The sequence below is a fragment of the Microtus oregoni genome, unplaced genomic scaffold (assembly GCF_018167655.1).
Source record: "Microtus oregoni isolate MIOR12 unplaced genomic scaffold, Mior012 000104F_ref0000108, whole genome shotgun sequence".
Classification (NCBI taxonomy): domain Eukaryota; kingdom Metazoa; phylum Chordata; class Mammalia; order Rodentia; family Cricetidae; genus Microtus; species Microtus oregoni.
The window spans coordinates 2,619,162-2,635,549 of NW_024544718.1; the positions used below are offsets into that span (position 1 = coordinate 2,619,162).

The 16,388-nt window shown below is 44.2% G+C and overlaps 1 non-coding gene and 1 pseudogene across 1 annotated transcript; both read left to right on the forward strand.

Moving 5' to 3' along the window:
• Nucleotides 1-3,686: 3,686 nt before the first annotated feature.
• LOC121443297 lies at nt 3,687-15,807 on the forward strand (annotated as a pseudogene).
• On the forward strand, nt 13,592-13,754 carry LOC121443325. The gene has a single exon (XR_005973650.1). It is a non-coding gene; the product is annotated as a U1 spliceosomal RNA (small nuclear RNA).
• Nucleotides 15,808-16,388: the final 581 nt, after the last annotated feature.

Consider the following 16,388-nt stretch of genomic DNA (forward strand, 5'->3'; position numbering starts at 1 on the left):
GTATTCAGTCCATCATAGTAAGCAAAGATTCACTGAAGTGCATTCAAGATTTATGCATTATTCTAGGCACGGGGGCATATGCCTGCAATCTCAATGAGTTGTGAGTTCCAGGCTAACCCAAGCTACACAGTGAGACCTTGTCTCAAAAACAATTGTGCATTTTACCATCTACAAATTATATCCCAGCCCCACGTTGCAAATATCAGAAAAAGAGATAAAGATTTAAGTTCGATAATAATGAGTTAAAGACCGCCCAGGTCTCCTTTCTTCCCACTGAGCGGATCAGAACCTGATTTCAGAGAGGGGATAAGCCCCTAAAAGGAGGAGTGGGTCTTTGAGTGTGGGTCTGATGAAACGTAGGCCAAAAACAGATTGCTTCTGGTTTTTTCACCTTCCCCATAGGCACTATCCTTAGCAAGTTTCAGGCTTTTTCCCACATGCCAAAGCTTGGTTTCTGTCTCATTACAGTCCCAGCAGAATTCGAGCTTCTCTAACTGCCTGGAAATGCCTGTGAAAGACACAGAGCAATTAACTGAGTCGGCCCTGAGGAGCATGCTGGTCACGGAAGGGCCCGGCTGACTCACTCAACTGTGCAAAGGAATACAGGCATTCTATCTAGGTGTTAGAGGCAGAAACTGGAATCTGCAGGGCACCTGCTGTATTTCCAGATCCCTGTGACCTATAGGAATTGGACCAGGGACATCTGGACTGTGGCGGTAACAGAGACTGCTTATTAAGAAAGAACATTTCCAATCAAGGAAGTAAGTGAACCAGAGAACTGGAAACTGGATGGTACGGGGCTACAAGAGTTGTGACTTCCTATGGGTCATTAAGATAGCACTCGCCTTTTCTACCATGTGTATTTCTGGGACTTTTTTCACACGGATATTCTGTTCCATACATGTAGCCCTTGGTTTTGAGTTCTAAGCTATTTCTCTATCATTAGTTTCTTTCATTCACATGTTCATTTTTGAGACAGGGTCTCTCTGTGTAGCCTTGGCTGGCCTGGAATTCACAGAGATCCACCTCACCTCTCCCTCCTGAGGTGTCGGGATTAGAGGCATATGCCACTACACCCTGCCATGGGATTAGAGGCATGTGCCACCACACCCAGCCATATGGTAATCTTGATACTTCTATCTCTACCCTACATAGAGCCGTAGGTGAGAAAGGGCCTAATTCAGCCAGCCTTCTAAGCCACAGCCATAGCTATCCTCTGAGACCTAGAGAGCCTATCTCAAGGGTTGAAGACTGTGTATATAAGTAAAGGCCAGCTAGGTCTAAGGGGAGGAGAAGGCTGACCAGAGTCCTGGATCCTCAGACCTTGGAGTTTCTGCTTCTACACGCTTCATGCGCACAGAGGTGGGGCCCAGGCCCTAGGAGAAAAACAAGAACTAGAGAGAACTTTGTTGCTACTGTTATGGTGGCTGCAGGGACAGAAATAGCTCTAATTCCATGAGTGGTCACACAAGCTGAGGCAGGCTGCTTAGAGCATGGACCTAGTTTCAGGGATTGGAAAGACTCAAGAGCTGGCAGTGGGAGGTGGGCAAGTTCCTCTAGGTCTGGGTCATCCAGAAGTCAGCTGCCTGTTCCCTGAAGTGTAACGCTCTGCTGCTCTAGCAGAGAACCTGCCCCCAGGCCAGGAACGCTGTGCCTTCCTCTCAGAAAAAGGAAATTCAAGGATCTCTGCTCCTGCTCTACCGCCTACAGGAGACTGATTCCTCTCCTACACCGGAGTTAGGATAATTGGGGTTTCTCATCGTAATCAGGCTTCAAGAGCCCAAGGTCCCAAGTGGGACTCGTTCCCACCCTCTGGGTTTTCATGTGGCCTACAACGGATGGTGAAAGATACAGGGGCTGGAATGTGGCACAGGCTGCTCAGACAGACCAAGGTCCACACCATGAGCCCTCCTGCTTTTACACCTTTACCTTTAAGAATTCCAACTTGTCTTTGATCCCAGCCCTCGTGTGGAAGGCTTTACAAGTCCAAAGCCCACAAATTCCCTTCTTAAATGCACTGCCTGTAACTGATAGGTCTCAAATCCCTGACAAATGGCTGAGGTGCCTGTTTACATATCAAAGCGGACCCGGTCCCCACGTTCTCCCAGTATCCCTCAGTCCCTACCTGTTACAGGGTGTGGTTGGCTGGTTGGCGTACCCACCCCCTACCCTGAACTCAGCAGCCCAGGGTCTGGGGTTCTATTCCCCCCGAGTGGCTCTTAATATAATCCAGCCATTTGGGCTACGTGATCCTTTTTACTCCTTTTACCTTTTTTGCCCTTTTGGCCTCTTGGTCTCTTGGTCTCCCTTACATGGCCTGGCTCAGGGTCATTGTTACTCCGGACCATTCCAGGTGCCTCTTATCTACAACAAACCTTCTCCTCCACCATACAAAGGAACAGTCATGCCCTCCTTTTTACTTCTTTTTTTTTTTAATCAGTACCATCATCAGAATCCCCTACCTCCTCAGTAACAGCCGGCTGATTTCATAGCCACTAATCTGTGCTCACTAATCTGTTTTCCAAACTCTTGGCCCCTAAGCTAATTATAGCAGTGTTTCATGCCACCCACCTCAACCCTATTCTTGTTCTCTGACTCCCACCAATCTACACGTTCAGAGGACTGCAGATATAAGAGGCTGGGAGGCCAGCTTAGCAACCAGAGCTGAAGGCTCATGTGAACTCCAGCTCTAAATCTCCCTACTTCTAGCCTGCTAGACCTACCGTCCTTGCTTTTAGCGTCTCCTTTAGGGGGAGAAGAGGGACATCTTTCCTGATGCAAGCAATGGATGATTGATGTAAGAGACTTCTAGAATGCACCACCCTCAACTCATCCCTCTGACCAGGACTGGTATGTACTGAAGGAAAGCACCAGAAAGACATTTCCCTCTCTAGGTTCCCTAGAACCTGAAGAGATGGGTGGAACTAGGGTGGGAAATTTTGAGGAAAGTAATAAGAGGGAAGATAAGTAAGGGCAAGGAGGACTTTTCATCTCCACGGAGGCTTCTGCCACCAACAGCAAGAAATTGAGCGCAGCAACCCCTTCTCCCCTACACTTTTCCTCCTCCTCCTTTTCCCCTTTCTTCCTTATCTTAGTTGAAGGTCAAAAACATCCTAATTCAGCGTCAAGTCCATTCCAGGGACAAACAGAGACATAATCCAGTCACTTGTTCATTCATTTAGTTAACAAACATGTCTCGCCAACGACTGTGCGCCAGCTGAAGTTCAGTATTGTGCAGCCCCCAAACCATGGTTTAAGAGACAAAGTGGGATCAAGTGGGATAAATAAGACAGGGAGCAACCAAGAAAGACACTGGATGTCCTTTAGACTTTCACACATATGCATACATGCATGCATGTGTATACACAGAGAGAGAGAGAGACAGACAGACAGACAGACAGACAGACAGACAGACAGACAGAGACAGAGATTGGCTTATAACAAATAGGGAGGGAGGTGTTTTCCCCTTGTCCAGTTGGCCAAATGTGTAACTGAAGAGGTGTCATAGGAAGGGGGAAGAACAGGAAGCACTGGGTGCTGGGTGCTGGTCTGGTATTTAAGTGTCTAGTATACTAGGGACATTTCTATGGGATACTGGAGTGTGACGAGGAAAGTAGGGGTTAAGTAACTGAGCTTTCCTCCTTTCCCTGTCTCAGGAAAGAGTTGACATAAATTCCTTGGCCAACATGTCCACGTAAGAATTCCTTCTAATGCTCTGAATCTCTGAATTGTTCCTTATCCAAACCTGAGTGTTTGCCTTTGGGATGGAAGAGTTCATAGCTTTGCCCCCGCCCCAGTTCTTCCTACCTTTGCTCTGCTCTATCTCATGCTCTTGGAGCCTCTTCTAATCCTAGGAATCTTTTTCTGTTCCCCAAACTTCCCTTTCTTTTCTCTCCTCTTTCCTAATCTGCCAACTCCCTTCCTCTTTCTGATTTGCACCCCATAGAGTGTTTAAGGAGACTAGCTCCAGTGGGAAGGTAAGAGAACCTGGTACAGCCGAGCAAATGAAAGTGGAAAGGGGACAAGCGGACACATCCCTCAAGGTCTCGGCGGGCTGAGCTCTGGCCTTCGGGACTATTCATTCAAAGATAACTGAGACTGACCCAGCAAGTTGTTCCACACCAGCTTTCCCTGTACTGGGGAAATGAGGCTTCATGGATGATTTGGACATGATGGAGCCCATTGGTTAGTGAGTCCCAAGGGGGAAAGAGCCTGTGAAGGGAGTGGGAGCCAGGAAATAAAAGACAGGCCAAGCATGACCACACAGAACAATGAGGCCAATTGAAGGGTAGGAAGGGAAGCATCTTTCCAGGAATCAACCCCTGTCGAATTCATACTCAAAGGTTTTCTGATCAGGATGCCACCTCCCCCTCTCTCTGAAGATGGAGCAATCCTTGTTGACCCCGAGTATTTAAAAAGTTGAAAGAGTAAATAGAAGTCCTTATTGGTTTTTGTAAGCTGCAGGAGAACCAGCTCCTGTGCAGAAATGCCACACATGCGAGATAGACGACATGAATGAGAGGCCTAGGCCAGAGAAACCGGAAAGTGACGGGAACTGTGAGTGTTTTGAAGCAGGGCATAACATGGCCACACATTCTTTTGGTTGTAAAAAGAACTGGAAGTGGAGCTCACGGTAAGCACTTCATAGGACCCAAATCTCAAAAGATTATTCATTTTTCCCCCAAAGAGTATTCAAAATAACTATGCTTCTAGAGAACAAATAAAATTATGCTCTTCAAAATTACACAAAACAAATATGTGTTGAAGTTAAAATAATGTCTTTACAAAATTTCTGTTTTTTCCCATTATTGGTATGGCAGTCCTGCACGACTATTGGTTTCCATTTAAGCTTAGACGCCTATGGAGTGAACCAACACACAGAAAAGCCCATATTTTTACATAAATGTCTTGAACTCATTAAGTGATTTTTAAAGACCTGTATAGGTCTTTAACTATTCCATTTATTTATTTATTTATTTATTTATTTATTTATTTCTATTTTATACCCTAAGTGTCCCTTGGGCTTCCATTTTGTAAGCTGTGATATATGTCATTCCACTGAGTTTTTCCTTTGTTTTTTTTTGTGTGTGTGTGTGTGTGTCCATATGTGTGGAGACAGAGACAGAGAGAGACAGAGAGACAGACTGCCTAAACATTCCTTTAACAAAAATTCCAAAGGAATAACAACCACAGGCAGTAACAGCAGGAGACAGCACTCTGGCAGCAGAACTCTAATTCAAGATTGCACAGAAATATTTTCCACTGCATTTTCCCCTTTTAATTTGCACTATGGATTAACCCCACTGTGATCCAACTGGACTGAAAATTGGGTTCAACTGGAAAAAAGATTGAATCAGTTGATAATGACTAGTCTAGAAACAGCCCTTAGATGTTGAGGAATAAACGCTCCTTCATCTCCCAGATTAAGCACCATGAATAAGCATTCTGGCAAGTTTCAAATATCAGAGAAACTTTGCAGGATAGCCACGAGTTAACTAACTTATTTATAAGTAACAAATACTCTGTTTCTAACATCTAAATACCCCGCCCCTGACACATTCCTAAAAATGCCCAGAATATCATAGGGAAGGAAATATTTACTTGTAAAAATTGCATGGTACTTGGCATGATGGCCTCCATCTATCCCAGTATCTAAGAGGCTGAGTCAGGAAGCAAAGTACAAGTTCAAGGCCAGGCTAGCACGCATAGCAACTTTCAGGCCAATGGAGCTATGTATCAGAACTTACCTCCCCCAAAATGCTCGTTTACTCAGAAATTAGATAGATTTTTTTTCCTTTCCTTTGAATTTCTTTTATGTTTCTTTAGCAGACTTTTATATTATTGTTCATTTAAATCACACAGATTTCTGAAGTTTACCCCCAGTTCTATGTTTGGTCACTTTCTGAGCATCATCTCACTTCCACCGTATTTTCTTATGTCCTTTTCATCAGAGGTGTGTGTTTTAATGGAAAGTATCTTATTCTATGCCATTGAGTGCTAGCGGCGAGTGAGACAAAAGGTGTGGGCATGCGACAGTATTACTGTCTAACACCACTTTACTTGGCCTCTCTCACAAATGCATGCGAAGGTACAGTGGTCATGAAATTTAAAAAAGTTTCATTTCAAAAATGAAATGAGAGACAAGTTATAAGTACCCGAGATTACTTTGTGTTCGGTTACAGAAACAAAACAATTGGCAACAGATCACAGAAGATAGATAACATGGCCGTTCTCTCTGGAATATGACGTTGTGGGAGAGCTTTGGATTCTCTTTTCGATTCTACTTTCTAATACTCACAAGTTTGTATGTCTATGCTTCATACAATTAAGACAAAAAAATGGATCCATTTAGAGAAGACATTGATTTTTAAAAGAAAGTAAAAGCGAGCTACCAGATTTGATAAGGTAGGCCTGTAATCCCAGTAACTGAGGGTGGTTGTGTTGCTCAAGGCAGGATGATCACAAACAAGTTCAAGAATGGGCAATTTAATGAGAGTTTGTCTAAAAATAAAATGTAAAAAGAAAGCTAAGTGGTGGGGTGCTTGCCTAGCATGTATGAGATCCTGTGAGTTTGAGGCCAGCCCCGTCTACAAAGTGAGTTCCATGACAGCTAGGACTACATAGTGAGACCCTGCCTCAAAAAGGTCATAGGCTTGATCCCTATAATCACTGTACTACCACCAAAAGTCTGAAGAAGGCAAGGGCAGGGCCAAATGAAAGAGATAAGGAACGAGTCAGGAAAGGGTCTAGTAACCTTTGTGGAGAGGTTGTCAACCTGATGAACTGTTCTTGGAGCACCTTGCTATGGGTGCCTAACTCGGGCCATGGAAAAAGCAAAGTCAGTGAGTGCGGCCTAAGCTCTGATTTGAGCTCAGCAGTTCAGCATCATCTCTCTCCTCTGCTGACTACAGAGGAGTGAGGAAAGATAGCAAGAGACTGAGAAGCCATAGAGATGGAAAGGGTTGGATTGCAGGGCTGGGGATCTGGCTTGGTGGCAGAGGCAGATAGTGCTCTGTGAGTTTGAGCCAGCACTTAGGACTCTTTCTTACATATTTTGTATATCGTCATCATATTCATCCCCCATTCCCGAAGATCTCCTCCTTCCTAACCATTCCCCTCCTACTTTAGTCTGGTTTTGTTTTGGTGTGTGCAGCAGTTATGGACCATGTACAACATATATAATAAGTTGTTTTCTATTCACGCATGGCTGTTGGCAGTTCTCTGTGTAAAGACTCCAGATAGACTTAAAGTTACCCATCTCTGTTCACCTTTCCTGTCACTTTAGTTTTGGAGTACACTTGCCTACCCCGTCCCACACCCCATTAGTACAGTTCAGAGGCTTTCTGTCTACCCCTAATCTTAGATAACAGCTGCAAAGTATGAGTTCACTTGTACCTGTTCCATCTTTTGCTAAGACTTCTATCACCATTATCATCATCATCATTACCAATCATTCATATCTATGGATGCTTCCAAATAAAATTATTTTTCTTTCTTTGTTAAAAACGGGGTCTTACGCAGCTCATTCTGGCCTCATCATTTCGGAGCTAAAGTTAGTCATGAAGTCCTGATCCTCCTGCCTCCACCTCCCAGGTGCTAAGATTACATCTAAATGCCACATTAAGCATCAAAGGGATTTTTTATACATTAACTCCTCATAGCCATCCTCTGAGTGAACTTTGGTACACATGAGACTAGGCTCTAGAGTCTAGACCCTCATGAGTTATGGCCTGAAGTTCTGAACTTGACTGGGGATGTGGCTTAGTTGACAGAGCGTTTGTCTCGCATGCATGAAGTCCTGGGTTCAATCCTCAGCACTGCAGAAACCAGACATGGTGGCACATGTTCAGAAGTTCAAGACTACCTCAGGCTACAGGATACCCTGAGTCAAGATAAACAAATGCATAAATAAATAAGTAGAAGGAGGGGAATCCTGATCCATTACCTAACTTTTTCTTTACTTAAAGATTTTTGTGAAGTCTCCATAATAGAGTTATGGCTCACAGTGCAGGACCATGTGTGTATTGAGGGTATGTATGTATGTGCTGTGTGAATGTGGCGGTAGTGCATGCGAGTGTACATGTGTGCAGGCCTGTTCATCCACTGAGGCCACAGGAGACCTCCAGGTGGCATCCTCTAGAACTTATGCATTTGAGATGGGGTCTTTCACTGAACTGAGCCCAGCATGTTGGAAAGGCATGATGGCCAGTGACCTTCTGGGATCCAATTGTCTCTTCCCACAAATGCTGGGATTACAAGCATATGCAGCCATGTCCAGCTTTTTATGTGGGTTCTGGAGATTGTATGTAACTCAGTCCTTGTGGTTGTAGAGCTAGCACTGCTACCCGCTGAGCCATCTCCTCAACTCCAGTCCTATTTTTGACAATCATACTAACAGGTTCAGAGAAGCCAAGGGAATTTTATAAGTCCTATTAAAGTCCAGGTATCCTGACCCAAAATATTTTTGAAATTTTGTTGTTATTATTACATGTTTGTATGGGCACACATGCATATAATACAGGTATGTCAATGCAGATGTGATGGGGTGTGTGCAGAGGTCAGAGAAGAGCTTAGGAGTGTCAGTTCTCTCCTTTCCGCTTGAGGTCTCTCTTGTTCTGCTACTCTGTCTAGCTGACCCATGAATCTCCTGCCTCTGCTCCCATCTCGCCTTATGAATGCAGGGATTACAGATGCAAGCCACCAATTCCAGCTTTTTGTGGGTCCCAGGGATTAAAGTGAAGTCATCCAGCTTGTGGGGATTATCCATTGTGCTAGCTTGCTGGTACCCGACCCTAAATCTCGTTAACTCCTTTGAACTATTAAACATTTCAGGCATAAAGATTATAGCTACTACCTAGCTTTGAAAAGAACTATAGAACCTGAGGCTTCCTGTGTCCTTTGAGTCTCTCTCCCTCACCCGTCTCTTTTCTCCTACGCAGGTGTCCACTCTCCTAGGTTTACTCTTTATTTGTTCCATGATGCTTGTACACTTATAATTTACATTTATGTATCTACAACCAATTTTGTATTGTTACATACAGTTTTAAGCTTTATATAAATGGTGATGGACCATGCATTTAGTTCTGTTGCTAGAAGTTTTTTTTTACACACTGTTGGTATTTATTTTTTGAGATTTAATCATGCTAATATATTTCTTAGTCCATTAATGCTGATATACCATAATACCCAAGACTGGGTGATATATAAGGAAAAGAAATCCATCTTCTTACCATTCAGTAGCCTGGCAAATCCAAGTTCAAATGATTAGCATGTTCAATTCTCTGGTAAAAAGCTTCTCTTTGCATCTAAAATTGTGCCTTATTGCTGGGCCCTCCAGAGGGGAGGAATGCTGTATCCTTAGGTGGCAGAAGAAACAGAAAAAAAAGATGGATGCTACATAAGTCTTCTCTAATAAGGGCCTTAGCCCCATTCATAAGTGAAGATGAGAAAAGATTCAATTTTACTAGACAGCACCAGTTTTCCAAAGTGGTTATATTAATGTAGTTCCCACCAATTGTTCATTTGAACTCCAATTGGGCTACATCCTTATGAACACTTAGTGTTGTCTGGCTTTAATATTTTTGACAGTTTGATCTGTGTGAAATGTTTTCCCACTGTGGCTTTAATTTGAGTGCATCTGATTACTACTGAGACTACACAAATCATTGGCCAGTCATTCCACTTGTGCTTCTACTAAGAATACAATACATCCTCACTCTTTGCAAACTTTGAGAATGGCATTTTTTATTGATTTGTAACAGTTATTTTATTCACATGTGAACAGGTATATGTGGGGACCAGTGGCCAACCTTGGGTGTCATTCCTCAAGAGGCACCGTCTACCGTGTTTTCTGAGACGGGATCTCTCACTGTCCTGGGGTTCACTGGTTAGACTAGGCTGGCTGGCCACTGAGCCTCAGGGCTCCCCACCTCTCTCCACCTAGCAGAGCTGGAATTGGAAGCATGTACCACCACCACGCCCCACCTTTTTACATGGGATCAAACGCAAGTACTTATGCTTTCGCAGCAAGTTCTTTGTCAACTGAACAATCTCCTCAGCCTCCCAGAGTTCTTTATATTCCAGATGCTAAACTATTAAATGTGCTTCAAATATGTTAACTCTGGATTTCCTTTTTTAATTTTTGAAACTTTTAACAGAGACATTTAAAATTTGCCTGCAACCAAATATATTGATCCTTTTCTTAATGGCCACGCTTTCTGGATTATAACAGGGTCCTCTCTGGGCCCTGCTATCCCCCATTTAGGATTTCCTTCACCACTGCTCTGACAAGTCCCTCTTTTCCTCCTTTGCCTGCAGTGTTTGTCATGTTAACATGTGCTTTTTACTATGGTTGTGATGACTTGGATGTGATTGGTCTGACATATGCGAAGATCTCCATGTACAGGCCAAGCAAGTGGCTCCAGCTGAATCAAGCAGCACCCAGGGCCCCCTCACAGCCTTACAGCTTCTGCACAAACTTGGGGCCTTTCACACTCCAGGTACTGACTTTAAGTCTTGGGCAATTTCCAGAGGAGACTAAGAGATAAAAGAACAGGAAAAGGTCTCCCTGTTTTGCTGAGATCCTTTTGATTTCTTAGATGGTTGCTACCCTGCCCTATTCAGTGACACTGCACCTAGGCCTGAAAATTCAGGAAAGGCAAGGGAAGACAGTGAACTAGTTACGTACCCACCAATGACATAGTCAACCTAAAAAGAAGACTTTTTGTCTTTTTTTCTCTCATAGTTCGGTCTATGGCAACTCAGTTGATCTGGATTTGTGGCAACACAGTACATCATGGTGGGAGCTTATGGCAGAAGAGGTCTGGTCACCCCATAGTGTCCAGGGAGGAACCAAGAAGTGCATGTCTGTAATAACCAAACTTTCCCAATCTCTCTTAAGAGGTTTCAACTCTTAATTTTTTTTTACCACCTCCCAACAAAAACATCATCTAGGCTGGGTGTGGTGGTGCATATTTTTAATCCCAGCACTTGGAAGGCAGAGGTAGGCAGATCTCTGTTGAATTTGAAGCCAACCTGGTCAGTGGCTTCCAGGTCAGCCAGGGATACCCAATGAGACCCTGTCTTAAAAAGAAAAGAAACATAAGCTGGGGCCAAACCTTTAATTCACAAGCACCTGGGGAATGCTTTGGCTCCAAACAGATAGAGAGCAGATAGACAGACATGTAGTTACAATGAGGTGTAGGAAGAAAGACAGATGGACGAGATTAGAGAAATGGAGCTAAGGGATGAAGACATTTTTATGTGGTCCCACAAGGAAGGGAGAGATAGAATTGGAAATGCATTTTTCTTTGTTCCTGACTCTTTACAGCTGTGTGGGGTGGACTTTGAAGTGAAGAATTTCTTTGCAGAAAATCTGAATGAGAAAATCCCTAAGAGGTATTTCTTGGTGTTCCTCAAATCCTTGCCTTACGCCTCTACCACCGACCCTGCTCTTAGGACAGAAGCAGACCTAGTTACCATAGCACCATTGCCACCAACTTGGATGTCCTGATTTCCTCCTAGTTCACGTTCCTTCTTCACTCTAGGACATGGGTTGGGAGACATGTGAAAAGCCAAATGAGGCATATTTATAGTCTGTGGGCTCCCATGTCTTAGTTGCAACTGCAGAACTCTGCTGTTGTGGTGCTAGAGTAGTCATGGATACCAAAAAAATGAAAACATGTTTGCTGCATTTGAACAAAACTGAATTCTTGGACACTGACACTTAGATTTTATATAACATCTGTCATAGACTATGGCTTTTTCTTTATTTTAGCCATTTACAACTGCAGGCATCATTCCTAGATTGCAGGCCATAGATAAACAAGAAAACAGGACAGATTTAGCCAGCGGGCCAGTTTGCAACCCCTTGGTTTATAGAACACCAAGGATTCAAGGCATTCTCTGAGGGAGGCCTTTCCCCACCTCCATCCCCAAGTAAACACAGAGATTTAAGGGCAGTATGGAGTTGTCTGTGGTTCTAGAATGAGATTTTGATCATATCCTTTGGCCTCTACTCAGCCATTCTGTGCAGCTGGTTACACGGAAAGTGCAGTTTTCACCCCAGAACCAGACCCTGGTCCCCGTGCACAGACCATTCGCAGCTTCTTCTCATCAGCTCAACCCCAACAACTCCTGGATGGACAGGGAGGTTGGTGATACCCACCTATATCCTATCCCTTACATTAGAACCCCTCTGATACCCCCTTTTTACTGATGTCTTAACTTGAGTAGGCAGACATGGGAGTCGGGACAACAGTTTTAAGGAAATGAAAATTCTAGATTTAGGTCTGGGTATCCTCCCTCCAACCTTCTTCTGGTTCAGGTTCACTATGGAGAAGCTATTTCTGTCTGTTTCTATCAACAACTCTACCAACAAGGTCATCTAAAGAATCAAGATTGCAGGTGAGTGTCTTATTGCTCTGCATCTAACCCCTAGACCACAGGTTCTAAAATGCAACTGGACTTCTTACTCATTTACATTTATCTTAGTTTTTTCCCCAAACAGGCCTATTAAAACATGTGATCACTGCTGGCTGGTGGCAGCACATGCCTTTAATCCCAGCACTCGGGAAGGAGAGGCAGGTGGATGTCTGTGAGTTTGAGGCCAGCCTGGTCTATAGAGCAAGTTCCAGGACAGCCAGGGCTACACAGAGAAACCTTGTCTGGAAAAGACAAAAACAAACATGCGATGACAACTTACTGCATATGTATAGAGTCACGGACCTTGGCAGTAACTCCACTCCTGGCTGCCTACTACCAGAAACAGGGCCTGGCACTGGACGGCAAACTCAAGCACCAATCCGGCCTCTAGCACAATGTAAGCTCATAGGTAATTTGCAGCCTCTACTTTCTACCCTTAACCCATCCTACATGCTATATGCATGGCTCTGAGGTTTCATCTTTGTTTGAGACTATTTGTCTTTTAAAATGCCCCTCAGCTAGTGTTCAGCACACTCACAGGCCTCAGAGCCAGCCTCAAGCTAAATGAATACCTATGGGACCCATAGGAAGCTTAGATCTTAGGTAATGAGAAAGGAAAATGCAGAGAACAGAAAATCTTTGTTATATAAGATTTTTACAGTCCAAACGAGTCACAGGGGTGCTTGCTTGTAATCCTAGCACACTTAGTGGTCAGCACTGAGGCAAGAGAATCACAAGTATGAGGCCTGCCTAGGCTGTACAGCAAGACCCTGTCACTAAAATGATACAAATGGGGCTGGTGTGATGTCTCAACAAGTAAAGGCGCTTCTTTAGCTCACTGCTTGAGTTCAAACCACAGGATCTGCATGGTGAAGATCTTATTGTCCTCTGACCTTCACCTGTTTACCATGCCACCTGTACCCCCACACCCATACAAGGACACAAAATGGAGAAATCAAAATGTACTAATAATAGAAAATGAAAACAAGACACAATTCACGAAAGCGTTACATCTATCATCTTCCCTTCCTAAGAATACTATTTAGGTACACTGGCCAGGTGGTCAGGGTTTTGTTGTTTCTGAGGTGCAGAAGATGAACTCGGGGCCTTCCATCCCCAACCCTGGCCAGGTATGGTATTCGACTTACACATATGAACTCTGAGGCTTATACTTACCTGGCAGGGGAGATACCGTGATCACACAGGTGGTTTTCCCAGAGTGAGGCTCACCCATTGCACTTGGGGTGTGTTGATCCCTGCGATTTCCCCAAATGCGGGAAACTCGACTGCATAATTTTGTTAGTGGGGGACTGCATTTGCGCTTTCCCCTGGGGGGTGAGGGAAGAACTCTGGGGCTTAAAGACAAGGGACTTGGTCAAGTTTGAGTGATTATGAGGCAGATAGGATTCTATTATATGCCATCTGGCTCTAAACATGTGATCTCCACATTAGCTACTATCTAGAGAAGATAGAATTGAGTAGAAGGTTAGGAGATAAGAAATAGCAGAAAAGGAGGATATAAAATGAGAATTATATGACTGGAATTGATAGAATTCTTTGATGCCATTCATTTGGTTCTATGCCTTCAGATTAGCACTAGATGTGTTTCTCACCAAAGCCATTTGTCCGTCATTTACAATCATAATTGCCCAGTTTTCCCCATGCCTTACCAAACGACTATCTACAGGTCATTATTTTTAGAAATAGCCTTAGAAATTATCCAAAGAGCATTATTTTATATTTTATATTTGCACCCCAAAGCAACCAAAAGACTACCCCAAGATTCTTACAGCTTTTGGTATCTTATTTTTATTGAGCACTTATTACAAGTTCATTCCTCTGCAACACAATCAGATTATACAAAGAAATTTAAGGCTGTCTTTGCCTTCAGTCAATATACAGCCTGGATGAGGAACACAGGGGAAAGTGAATGGAATCCAACAGCTAAGCGTTAGTTGCATGCGGGCCATATTATGAAGAATGGGTAAAATCTGGATATTAATAATAGAAGGAAGGAACATTTCAGACTGGAAACTTGGCATGGGAAGAAGCTAGAAGGTAGGAAACCCACATGGCATTCTGAGGAGCAAAAAAGGAAGGCGGTTCTGCCTAGGCTGTGTTCTCGGTGTTTAGGAGTTAGGGCAGAAAAGAGAGGCTAGATTGCTTTGGCTCCTGGAAATCAAGCAGAGTAGTTATAGTCAATAAAAAAAGGCCCTTGAGCAGACAGTAACACAGTCAAATGGAATTGTAGGAAGAAAAATGTCATCCCAACTGGGTAAAAGTAATCACAGTCTGGGATATCTTTTGGGAAAAGACACAAGTAACAGGGCATGGCAATAGGAAACCACAGGAAGGATTTGGGAGAGCTAGATTCAATTATATTCCTAACATCCCCAAATTGACACTACAATATCAAGTCTTCAACCTGGAATGAACAAGGAGCTGATATCCTACAAAGTTAGAGTCAACCTGATGGTGTCCTATGTGTGTGTGGGGGTGGGGGAGTGAAGATTTCCAGTTGGTCTGGGCAGGGGTAGATAGGATGTCTAGGTTTTCAGGGGACATATAGGTGAGGGGAGACCCAGAAAGAAAAGGAGGGAGAAGAGCAAAGAAATTTCCTCACGGGAATGCAGAGCCACATATGAGCCATTTCGCATCCTTCTCCATCCTTGCAAGGTGGCTACCAGGTAAGTCAGTATGAGGCTTGGAAGCCTATCCCACCCCCTTGCCGACTGCTGTTTTATGATGGAATTTTTAAAAGCTTCCTCTAAGTGTCGCTTTCAAGACTGAACCGGAAGCATGGTCTAGCTTCACGTCACAGCCTGGTGCTTTCCACAGCCCTGTTTTCTGTCTCCCTGCCTGTCAGCTGGTGATCTTCTTGGAATTGTTCTTCCCCCTCATCCCTTCCATTCTCTTCTTTCCCTTCAAAAACCCATTCTGCTGTTTTCTTTATAATCCCATACCCACTGGCAAAACTGGGCTGGTTGCCCCTTCTCTATTTTAAGCTGTTGATTTGGGGTGCATTGCATCATTCCTGTCTTCCTTTTATAATTCCTTCCCTCTACCTGACCTTCCTACACTCCGTTGTTTCCCTTTTAACACTCCCGGGACACCATTGTCTAGACAGACTCAAAAGGGGAACAAGCAATCCATGGAGGTGGGGGGAGGGCTGAGAAGCAGGAAAGGGAGTGCCTTTCTAGAATCAAGAATGTGGAGAAAGCCCAGGAAGAGTTTGCTAACCCTCAGTTCTCCTATGCTGCTTCTGCAAGCTCGGAGGACGTAGTCCTCGAGGAGTTTATGCAACAGACCAGGCAGAACTGGAAAACTCCAGCAGCAAATGGAGTTCAGAGACGCCGGCAGCCTATCTCTGCCAGTCCTGTGTAGAAGCCCCACTGCAGCACTTGAAAAAATTGCTTTGTCCAGACCAGCTGGTGATCTCTGTGCTATTTCCTTCCTCTTAGGAGAGGACTGGAACTACGGGGTGGGGGTGGGGTGGGGTGGGATGATCTGTCCGCTTCAAGCACCTGCACCCCTCCCCCACCTGGCTCACAAGCTTGATTAGATTACCTGTATTAAGTACTTTGCCTCTATGCGGTCCCAGACTTTCCTCTGACAAGTCACTTGCCTTTTCTGACTTCAGCTACCCTGGTCCCCACTCGATCACTTATTCTTGTAATCAACTTTTGGCCTAGCAGTATCTAGTACTTACTTATACTGTAAGGAAGTGCAGAGGGGAAGCCAAAGGGGTATGGCCGCTCCCAGGCCTGGCTGTGAGGACGAATGTTTCCAGTTGCTACTGGAGAAGAACATGGTGTGATGTCAGGTGGTACAGGTGCAGAAAACCATTGTTACATCATTTCTGCCTGTCCAGCTCAAGGAATGTTTCTGCTCCTTCTATGGTGAGGCCAAGAGCCCTAGAATGAGGCCAGAGGCTGTGGTCTAGAGCAATAGGAAACACAAATACC